Source organism: Protopterus annectens, chromosome 5.part0 (genome assembly GCF_019279795.1).
Source record: "Protopterus annectens isolate FY-2018-M chromosome 5.part0, PAN1.0, whole genome shotgun sequence".
Lineage (NCBI taxonomy): Eukaryota > Metazoa > Chordata > Ceratodontiformes > Protopteridae > Protopterus > Protopterus annectens.
Window position 1 is genome coordinate 308,242,947 of NC_056735.1, and position 12,973 is coordinate 308,255,919.

The following is a 12,973-nucleotide window of genomic DNA, read 5'->3' on the forward strand; positions in this document are numbered from 1 at the left end:
TGTTTCATTGCACGGTATTAATTGTTCATTCTAGTCATTGCAATTAGACATTTGATAGTGTTTCTAAAAGACATATGTAGTATAAAATATATGTATATGTATATATGTGAGTGATATAATTACTGGATAGTCAAGTAATATTGTTGACATACTCAAGATATTGGTTGAATGATGAATGTTATGCAGCCTGCAGTTACATTATACAGGTATGCAGAAAATGTGCTTATATTTTACTAGACTGGACTAAAAGTCATCCATGTGGAAGCTACAATATCTAACTTCTTTGACTATGTCTGTACCATAAGACTGAAATACATACTCCATCCTTCATCCTCCATACTCCATCCTTCAGGCTATCCAGTACATTTCTGTAGGAATTCTCTCATTTCATGTTTAATTTAAAACAAAAGTCCCATAAATTGCTAAGACACTTAAGTCAATGAAGAGACCAATGAACTCACAATGGAGCTATACAATCAAGAAGCCCGAAATCTCACTCTTCTGCCTGGGTAGCCCAGCCCTTTAGCTTCTCTGTGGTGATTACTACTGCAACTCATAAATGTGGTCACTCTCTGGACATGGTTTTCCATCTTGGTTTTAAACAAAAAACAGGTGGTAGAACCAGTCTTCTGGACTGATGACTACCTTTTGTACTGGTAAGCTCAGGTTCATCTAATCACTGTCTCCTAATATCAAGCTACGTAAGCTGTGTGTTGGATGACCATGTCTCCCACATTGGACTGTTCTTAGTAAAGGTTAGTACAGAAGATCAGTTTAAATAAGCCATGACTGCTGTTTTGGATTTTCTTGCTGCAGATTATATATGGCCCATGTCTGTCATATGGCAAGAATCATGGTTTGCTCTCGAGTTTCAATCAGTGTAAAGACTGGAAGAAGGTTGGAAAGAATTTTTTTACTGTCTAACTACAGCAAAATTTTGTCTCCTTTTGTTTCAGTATGTGTCCTAATTTAAAATTCCTATGTCCTTTTTTATACGAATTTGACACACACAACTATATTCTTTTTGCTTAGAAGTCCCATGTTGTAAAAATGTTTCCCTTTCATTCCTTACCTGAAATTCACAATAAGAAATCCAGTGCTAAACCAGCTAGTAAAACAGAGGGATAGAGCCCTGGCTATGGCCCAGCTGAAGAGTTTGATAAGCAGCTCAAACACCTGCTGGACCTGGCTGAGGGGGATATGACTAACTAGTTGCTACTGGCTTAACTAGGCTCTGGGAAAGGAGGGGCTGTAGCATGTAATTTGAGTGACACCTAGTGGGAGTGGTAGGTGATACACACACACACACACACACACACACACACACACACACACACACACACACACACACACACACACACACATATATATATATATATATATCTCATAATTTTAGAAGCACAAGCTGTCATTGTGCAGATCATTATAGCTCAGTCATCATGCAAAAGCATGCACCCTGTAGCTGGAAACATGCAGTAATGCTCAGTGAGCCACCATACTGGAGGGGGTACTCCCCTAGGGAATGACAGGATACTCTGCATGACCAACAAGCTATCTGCTCCCTACCACTTGACTCTCACAGTCTGAGAACAAATGTGCCAGTTGGGCCATGCAGGCAGTTAAGAATAATATGTCGGGCTTCTTGACTATCCTAGGGAAGCCTTGTTGTTATTCACATAAAACAAATGGCCTGACTGGGAGCAATTATATGAGACATCAAGTTGGTCCTGTGCGGTAAAAAAAATCAAATGTTAAAATAATAAAGGTTAACATTTTGAGGGCTATAATGGACAAAATTATTTATTTTGATATAACAGACTCTTTTCATCTTCTGTACCCAGCCAGTAAACAATGGTCCTATATAGACTTAGGTTCATAGGTTTATAGGTAGGTACTAGGCTATCTGCCCGAGGGCATTTATAAGCCTAGCCAGAGAGTGTCTGCTTTTGCCACCCCATTGATTAATTAACTGATCATCTAAGGCAGGACAGAATATCAGTGATGAGGTGAAAATACCCCGCCCGCCCCCCCGCTATCAATGGCTACATAGAAATTCTAACAAGTACTCTGTAGAGAGACAGCCACAACTTCAGTTGAGTTAATACTCAGTGAGAAACACAAATAAAAAAATTAAATACAGTACTATATGAAAAAGAGCAGATAAAAGTGTACTTAAATTCACTTATATGTCCAGTTGATTTCAGGTAGATCTTAGTCAGCCAAAGCTCAGATATTAAACAGAGATAACCCAAAATGTACCACTTATATAAGGCAGGACAGAATATCAGTTATGAGGTGAAATGACCCCCCCCCCCCGCTACCAATGGCTACACAGAAATTCTAACAAGTATTCTGTAGAGAGACAGCCACAACTTCAGTTGAGTTAATATTCAGTGAGAAACACAAATAAATAAATTAAATACAGTATCAAGCAGAGATAACCCAAAATGTACCACTTATATATCACAGGAATCTCTATTCTTCAATCATTAGGAATTGCACTATCACCCCAAGATAATTTTTAATCATTCAAACGTAATTCTTCATTTAGATTTTACTACCTTTTGAAAACCTACCGGTTTTGAATGGAACCATTCATCAAATTCTAACAGTTGAAAATGTTTTTTTTAGAACATGTTAACCACATGCAAACTCTTTCACTACTGAGATCACATCCGGCAGTAGTAACACAGGGATAATGTGGGCTTTCCTCAAGGCTGAACTGAGAGGATACTTTATTTTACTAAATTTCTAAACATTTGAGGCAATCAAAGTTAAACACTAATTTAATGAACTAAAACTTTAAGAATATGACCTTCAAGCTTAAAATTCCAAAGACACGATACAAATATCAATGGAATGTAAAGGCATGCCAGCAACTAATAAAATGCAAACCACCACCACATTTTGTCCTCAGCAAGAAGAAACAATGCACTAGCAAGTAATGCTTAGTCCAAAAATGTAATTTATTGAATATTTTCATAAAAATACAATGCAATGGATTTCCTTCCAGGAAATAAGATTTTTGTAGATTCTCCTGTGTCACCTTGAAGTACTTAAATATTGATAAGCTTTCCCAAACGTTTAAGAAAAAAAGCAATGTGGAGAAACAAGCCTTGAGGTAAATATTTCAAATCATATCAGAATAATTACATTTTTAGTTTGCCATGTGCTTTGGACCCCTCATTTACAGAAGGATTTAATGCCATTTCATATTGGGATTTTTGTCTTCTTGCCTATTTAATATTTCAGGGGATTCATTAACATGTATGCACACATTATGATAAGCCTACATGCTTCAGTTATGTTCACAAGATGAGCAGCAGTCCATGCGTTATAGTGTGATCAAAATAATAAAATGGATACATAAATGCTTACATGAAGTCATACAATGTTGTTGTGTCTTTCAGCTTTTCCCGGTTAGGGGTCGCCACAGCGGAACTCCGGTCCGTTAATGATTGGCAGTAGATTTTTATGTGCCAAGTTGCCAGCCCTGACGCACGACCTTCAATGAAGGTACGCCCATTCACGCATGTCTCCACACAGAAGATGGTCTAGCTGAGAATCGAACAGGACAACATCTTACTGTGAGGCGACAACGCTACCGCAGCACCACCACCGCAGTACATGGAGTCATAACAATACAAATCGTTATTTTGGGAGATTTAAATAATGCCTGCAAGCAGTCACTGACATACTCAGCAGTTGCATCTCTCCAGACTCAAACACATGCTAAGGTCAGATCCCAGAGACAGGTGCATCATCCATTGACACCACAGGAAAAAAAAACATATCTGATGAGTCATGCAGAACACACTAGAAGAGATTACATCAGTATCCTACTGTAATGGCTATGGCTCCCCAAACATGGAGTGTGAGACCTAAAAATGTCCCTCCCACTGTGTCTTACCACCAGTCAAGGGCTAAGCCACTCCTGCCTGTCACAGTTGCTGGACAGATAGACTTTGCTAGATTCAAACCATTATCAATCATGCTTCACACTCTACAGAGCTGTGTAGTAACTGTGCCTGCCATAGAAGACAGTAACAGAATGTGTCAAAAAGAGCATACTTCAATGTGTAAAGAAAGGCTTTTGATGTTCATTCATACAACACAGATTACTTTGAGGGATCAAATGATGCAACAATGCTACTTTTCACACAAGTGTGATTTAGCCATTTTACTGTTGGTTGGGTAAGCCAATCATGTCCATTATTACTGTTTTAGCACATATACATTCCCAGATTTGAACCACTACCTATCTGGCATACATGCTATACAAGTCAATATTAACTGCTTGCACCACAGGGAAACTCTCACCACAAGCATCACATAACACCTATTTGACTGTCATGAAATCCCCAATGTGTTGACAAGGGGTTTTGTTAAGGAAACAGATTGTAAATAAATTCATACAATGTTCTATGTGTTATGTCAGTACACTCACATTATGCTGTCTTTTGCTAGAACTGAGCGGCTACCTATGCAGGTCTACAGTCTATAGAACTGTGTATTAACTGCACCTGCCACAGGTGAAGTCTTATCAAAATGAGACATAACATATTTGAAAGCATGACATCATCATCATCATCATCATCATCATTATGGTGCAAAGCAGGTTTTTGAGACAAAAGAAATGGAGGAGCCTTATCCCACTGTAATTCTACACTCTTCCACTGTAATTCTACACATTAGTATACTGACACACACTCATACTATTCAGCCACTGTGTGTTTCAGACACCTACCTATATAAGTATACAGGTTACAGAATATTGTCTCAAGTGCATGCGTCACAGCAGAAGTATTGCTACAAATGTGAGACTGGGTCTATTTGAAGGCATTACATCATCTTAGTGCTGCAAGACAATAGTGTACCTTTAAATTGATTGAATTAGCTAAAAGCTTCTTCTCTTTGTCCTGAAAATTGTCTAGACAGTAGGCATACCCATCTACACGTGTTGCATATTGCAGTCATTCTTGTGACTGGAGAAGCACAATCATGCACAATACCTAGATAATGCTAGATTCAAACTCATGGCTTACTAAGCCAACAAGCTACGGGACATTGTATAATTTCCTTAAGTCACAGCAGAATGCTTAATACTAGGATGAGATAAACCACATTTCAACAAATGCCCTCATCAGTGTTTAATAAAGTAGTTGTCTGTGCTAACATGGGCAGAAAGTAATGAAAGAGACCTCTCTGGCTATACATGTACACATTAGATATGTGGTGACACCATTTTTACTTGAATGTACATTTGGTACTTATGTATTATCACAACCAGATTTTCGCAGGAAAACCGTTTGCTTCCTGCTCATTGAATCAGTTTGTGAATGTGGTAAAAAAGTAATATAATGTGTTCTCTTTAGCACTTTAGTTTGTTTGGTGCATTGTTATCAATACAAATTGAAAGATGTCCTGTTTTTATGTACGCACTTTACTGCCAGCATCTCACTTAGTGCAAGTTGCATATTGCACTACGAATTGTAATTGCTGACAATTTACCACCACACAGAAAGACCAAACCAGCGAATGAGCACTCCACAACATTACAACACTAAGAAAATCAATAATCAGTGTGAAGTACAATATGTATTTATCAGAACATGTCACCATCCCTAAACTAAACAAAACAAAATCGGTACTGCAAACTTCTTCTGTGAAAAACGCCCCCCAGAATTGGCTGTCTACATAATCTGGTCTCCCTTTTGAAAACCATTACTTATTACAACTCTCTCATTGAAGGGGTTATTTTCAAAGATGTTTACAAATTGTGAGAAAAACTGTTTACCAAGAGCATGATTCCTGTGTCTGTGTTTTCCGTCTCAGGATTCCTTCCACATACTGAAAAAAAATCTTTCGTCAGTAAGAGAGCAACCATGACAATTTCATCGCGTGTTTTTAATGCACCCATAACAGGAAGAGAATTCTTTCAATTTTTTTTCTTCCTGAAGATAATCCAAAGTTATTCTTTATCAATAAAGACTTAAAACAACACTTTACTGTGTTTCCTGCACTCGTTTTGATTCCATGATACGAATTTCGCAACCGCGAAAATCTGGTTGCAATAATACGTAAGTACCTTACATTCATACACACACACACACACACACACACACACACACACACACACACACACACACACACTGACACAACTGAGTCTGTTGAGTAATGTCTGGGTTTGAACTGACTAGCTCACTAAGATCACAAGTGCTACATGAGATGCTTGCTTACAAATGTGACAGTGCACTTTTGAAAGGATGACACCAACACTGGTTTTATAGGATGATGGGTGTGCTAAAAGAGACTGAAAACAATGGGAAAATCTGATAGCACTGTAAAGTTACACATCATATCTGTGGGTGAACCATTCTTACCTAGCATAACAAAGATTCATTCACACTAGTCAGTCACTGCTTGGATTCAAACCACCTACCTATCTAGTTATAAAATCTAGACAACACAGCATCAACAGCAAGTGACACAAGAGAAGTCTTATTATAAAAGTGAGATAGTGCACATTTGAAAAGAATAACATCATCAGTGAGTTGCACAGAATACATTTTGGCTACAAGTGCAACACATTGTTGAGGAGCCATATTCTTGTTTAAATATTTCTCTGAGTGTCAGTATTCATGTCTGATGTGTAAGTGAAGCCTGTCAAACACACACAAAATCAATTTCACAGTGTTGGATTTGAACCACCTACTTATCAATCTAGAGTACATACTATTGAGTGCAAGTGCCACAGCACAAGTCTGATTACAACACTGAGATAGTGCACATTTGAAAGGATTACCTTATCATTGTGCTGCACTGAATGTGTTTTGGCTAAAAATACAACATATGTCATAATTAAAAGAATTCAGAAAATGCATGGAAATGCAACTTAACATCCTACCACCTTATGTCTGTATAGCAGCAACATTTTTCAGATGTGCTTAGTATACTATACTTGTTAACTCATAAAGTCTTGATTGTAACAAATGTCCTGCACTTGTTTCTGAGAAGGTATGAACATTTTGGGCATAATTATGAAACATGTTAATGCTGGTGGAATCCCACACTATAGAAACATTAGGAAGCAAGAAAGATTGTGTGGAGCATATTTTATAACAATACATATTTGTGTAAATTTAACTCTGCAGCATGTTCAAGATGTTATAATAACTGTCTACTCATAATGCTATCAGCATGTGTTTCCATAGCTCATGGAGGTCAACCACAATAGCATGAGGGGTAGCAGTCTAATGTGACCAAAGGCAAAAACTCACAAGTCTTTGCCATAAGATGTGATCTGACATTTACCTCCAGTTACTATTGCTGCTTGGTGCCAGGCATCATGCAAATGCTCAGGACAAAGACTGATGAAACAGAAGGGAATAAGATAAAGAGATTGGGAGACATCAAAAGACTTCTGTTTATGGACCATTTCTAGTCATCTTTGTGGCATGTTACCAAAGCCAGATCCATCACTAGGTGACCTAGGCATCTGTCTAGGGCCACTGGCTTGTGGGGGCTCACTGGGGGTTGCCATAAATTTAATTGTTAAATAAACAAAATATTTAACATGTTTTTCTTTAAGGATGTACTCTTTTTGCGTGCATGCATCATACATCTTTAGTACAATGCATATTAGGAATGAAGAACAGAGAATCTGGGTCTTTCATCTTTACTACAGGCAACACATGAGATTTAAACACATGGGCTTTCATATTTTTGAAACAGACATGGGGTTGTTGCTGCTGCTGAAAACACATTGGACCAGGTGCTCTCCCTTGGGCAGCAAGCATTCAAGGCACTAGGAGGTAGGTGTGCATGTGTCTGTGTAATGCCCTAGTTAGGAATGTCTGGTTATTTAATTAGCTTCAGTAGTCTCAAACCCCATACATTTGCTACAACAGACAAAAGCCTTAATCCTCCATACCAAGTACCAGACTGCTTAGCTCTCAGATTTGATTGAAATGTGCTGAATGTGTAATTTTGTATTATTTGTTCATGCATTTTGTTTCACTGCTTAATGGAAAAAAATCTACAGGGGTGCATATTCAAGGAATGTGAGTTTCAGTGCATTTTCAAGGAATGTGGTTTGCAAGTGAAGAGAAGTTTACTGCTGTCCATGCTAAGTCTGTTTTCAATATGAAACTTTGTTTAGCAAATAGCCATCAATCAGTGTTTGCACTATATCATTTCAAAGCATTGTTAGTAGCACCATAGGCTGCATGCTTGCCTTTGGTGCAGAAGGCTGTGTGTTCTACTTCTACAACATGCAGCTGGAGTGTTAATACTGCAGTGCACTTTAGGAGGGGAGTGTTGTACTCCTGCCTGTGTTGTCTTTGGGAAGAGATGTTAAACTAAGGCCTCTTCTGTCTGTGTTAATGTTTGGTGCTGTGAAATCATTCTCATCTACCTGAGCTATCAAAAAGAGTAGGGGGAAGTTCCCCAATGTCCTGACCAAATGTCCCTTAGTAGTATAAATAGCACCAAAGTCTAACCTGGTCACCAAAGGGTATTAAAATTAAAAGTTTTAAATTAAATCCATTTCGCTGCCTTCATTTCAAAAGTAAAGGAAAAAATAGTATGCATGCTGACAGTTTTAAGCAGTGTTTATAGTAATTGGAGGGGGGGGGGACAAGCAAAGGATCACAAGAATGGCTGGGAAGAGGCTAGTCCATTCCCTTGCCTAGGGCCCCATTTCACCATGATCCAGCTCTGTGTATTACTTTTAGGGTTGTCATCATAATTAATCTGTCCTGCTGAGCACAATAAAGTGTTTCCAGTAGGGAACAATTAGGGGTAGGGAAGAAACATGATTAAGACATAAGCATGATAATGCTGGATTAATAACATAGCCAACAGCTACATACAATCATAATATAAAAAAAGAAACTTAAATAAAAGTTTAACATATTCAAACCATTCACCCTGTGCAAAAAAAAGTCTACATAACTAAGCATTATGTCAACAAACCACATAGGAAGTCATACTTCATAAAATTAAAATCACACATTTGAAGTGACAGTGAAAACAGACTGAAGTACAGGAGACTGTAGGCATCAGGCTTCATCACAGTAATGACAATTATAACATCCCTTAAGTTGTACATTATATCTAGCAGCCTAATAAATATGTAAAACTGGCTCACAAAAGTGCTAGCATATTTCTATAGTGCAGCAGGGCTATGCACATTTTCTCAAAGATAACCATACTAGTTTGGGCAATGGCAAAGACTCCCAAGTTTTTGCCATAGGAAGTGAAACACTTTTTACCATAAACCAGCACTGATCTGCAATGCCAAGTGTCACACACCAATGCTGAGGGCAAAAATTGAAGGCTATTGTTATGAGTCTTTTCTACACATGTATATTGCACAGTGACACATCAGACAAGGTTGTCCCTTCAAAGCAAGCGGCTCCCTGGTTTGACTCTCAGCTGAAGTGCCTTCTGTGTGGAGTCTGCATATCCTCCTTGTGTTCATGTGGGTTTCCTCCAGGTGCTCCAGTTTCCTCTCACATTCCAAAGGTATGCAGTAGGTGGATTGGACACTCTAAACTGCCCATAGGTGTGAGTGTATATGCAAGTGTGGGTGGTGTGAAAGAACTACAGCAGCAGGGCTACCCACCCAGCTGTGTAATCCTTGGCTTAGATGATTGTCATTGTTGAAGTGACACCCCAATCCCATGTGGAGAAATGGGAAAAAAGGGTTGTGGATGGATGGATATTGTGTGAGATTCTATTTTATGACCAGATTAAACATGTGAAAAAGGGAATAAAAGGACAGTGGTGAAAATGGGGGCAAGAACAGGGTAGAAAACTGGAGAAAGAATAAAGGAATATACAAGATGATGTTGGGAGAGCACAATAGCTATCCACTTCTTCACAACATAAATATATACATATAGGGAGAATTTGATAAATTTGGATCATCGTCATATCAGGAATTGGTGACAGCAACAGTAAAATGTTGGATGGCCAAGTGAACCAAATCAAGTGCGTCAAGCAGACACGTAGACAAAGTGAAGAGCTTTGCACACAGCATAAGTTTTTTGTTGGAAAGGTGCCCATTTATTTATTTATTTATTGTAGAAAGGGTCTGTTGTGGAAGACAGTTAGGAATAAGAGGGTTAGGTAGGTAGGGTAGGGTAGGTCAGATAACAGGCACAGACATACAGGTCATACAAGGCAGATGATAGAGATGGTGATGAACACAAAAGAATGAGGGACACCATGATTGGATATAACTAGTGGGACAATGGAGGAGAATCTGCATGTAGCTTGAGCACAGTTAGAACTTTCATCACAGTTTCCTGTAACAGATCTCTAGGTCAGTCCTGAACATGGCTCTGACTGAAATTCGGCATCTGTAGATATGATGTGAAAGCACTGATGTGTCATAAAATACTTTAGTCTCAGTGCTATATGAAATACTATGGAAACATTTACTTGTCTATGGCTTATCTGATATATGCATATCAAGTAAATGTATCCCGTTACAAAAATTAAATTTTTAATGTTATTTAACATTGCAGTAAATAATGTTTGCATACTGTCCTGTAATAAAAGCTAATTGCTAATGCTGAGAATTGAACCCAGCACAGTTAACCTAATTTACTCATTGCCTAAGGCAATAATCAAGAGCTATTTATGCAGGCATGTATGCTCTTTATAAAGGTTAGGTATATCTACTCAAGCTCATATGGACAACTGTGATCTTACTTGCATTTATACCTGATCCATACTTACCTCATGCCTCTCTGAGGTGAGCCAGTCTTTCCTGATGCATGTCTCTGCTCCTGGCTACTGCATATGCAGTAGTACAGAACAGAAAACAGATAGAAAAATAGAAGCATGATGAATAACTGTATTGCCTGGCCAGTGCATGATATATTATTGACTGGTGATGGGTCAATATAGCAATAACCCACGCCTGGGTGTGGGTAATGCTGGATTTACCCATGGTTGGTGTGGTTTGGTCACAAGGGTGAAGCCCGAGTTACCAAACAAAGCCAAACGTGGGTAAATCCAGCATTACCCACATCCAGAAGTGGGTTATTGCTATTATACAATGACATTATTTAAGAAAAAAAAATAATTAATTTTCTTAAATAATGGCATTGTATAATGCCTCCTTGCTGCCCTTCCGCAGCTGTCTGGTATTCTGCGGCAGTTCTGATGTACTGCGCATGCATATGCCTGTGCAGGACATCAGAGCTGTGGGCAAAAGCAATGGAGAAAGCAAGATCTCTGTTGCTTTTTACAAACTGTTTCGCTATGTTAAATGGGTTTAACATAGCGAGACAGTTTAAAAAAAGCAGCGGAGCCGTTGCTTTTTTTAAAGCTGTCTCGCTATGTTAAACCCATTTAACATAGCGAAACAGTTTGTAAAAAGAAACTGTTTCACTATGTTAAATGGGTTTAACATAGCGAGATAGCTTTAAAAAAAGCAACAGAGCCATTGCTTTTTTTAAAGCTGTCTCGCTATGTTAAACCCATTTAACATAGCGAAACAGTTTGTAAAAAGCAACGGAGAAAGCAAGATCTCCGTTGCTTTTTACAAACTGTCTAGCTATGTTAAACGAGTTTAACATAGCGAGACAGCATTAAAAAAAGCAACAGAGAATCTCTGTTGCTTTTTTTTAATGCTGTCTCGCTATATTAAATGACTTTAACATAGTGAGACAGTGTGAAGCAATGGAGATCTTGCGTTCTCCGTTGCTGTAAAAAAAAAAAAAAAGAGTTATAGTAATGGAAAAAGTCCGGGCGACCGGACCTTTTTCCATTACTATAACTCTGATTTACAACGTGCATGCTGACCAATCAGCATGCACAGTTTTTGAATATTAATGGGGGGTCACTGTATCATGTACTTATAAAACTCAGGGATGTTTTCAGTCCTAAATTCTGCCTCCAACCAGCATAGGAGGTCCTGCTTGTTTCTCTTCATGTCACTGTAATGGTGATGACATTATACCCCAGTGCATGGAATGCTAGCAGCACTGGAGATAGCCTTGGCAAAGCCATTTCAAGCCTCAGCCTTGTTCTGAGACCTGCTATAGTCCCCTGCAGAAGACTACAGCTGTAGCACTTTAAAAGGAGCATCACAAAGATCCTGGACTCTTCTTCATACCATCACTGGGCTCTAAATGGAGCACAACTTTCACCTTCAACTTCACCTGCCATGTCTTATGAAGGACACCTAGAAATCTGTCTTGGAATTGACATTCAATTCAGACCTCATTTGTACCAGCCTATGCACAATGATGGACAATCTTGCCAGCTGCATTTGCACAATTGAAAGCACAAACGTAGTGGCAGAGAATTTGAGAATGATTCCTTCAAATTACAATGGAGCTGTGAAATACGGCAATGATACGTGGCCATATGTATGGCTTACCATATTTACACATGTTGCACTGTAAAAAATCATCACATTTATTTATTTATTGACTTTTGATTATCATAAAAATCTTACTGGATAGGTGCCCACTTTCAGAATTGCTTGGGAAGCAAAGCTCCAAATATTACAAAAACAGTTAAAGAACAATCATTTTGCAATCTTCAAAAATAATACAAAAACATCTGCAGTTTAAATACTTGTACCAAATTAGACATAATGTGAAAACATTAGTTTAGAATAGATATAATATATATAACAATGATTTAATATTCAGGGAGATTTTATCAAGTTTATGGAGAGATAAAAGTTGTTAGCATAATGCAAACAAAAATTGTAAATGCTTCAAGATGCTGGTTCTAATTATTGTTATTTACAGTTAAAATGTTATGAGTTTGTACATAATGGATTAATGAAACATACAAAATACAAACTTTAAGTAATACAATCTGAGAACTGAACCCACCATCAAAAAGAAGGCAATAATGCTAAATGTTGCTTTTTAACTATAAATGCCATAGGATAACATACATATTTGAGTTATAAGTTGAGATAAAATTATTTCAACATGAG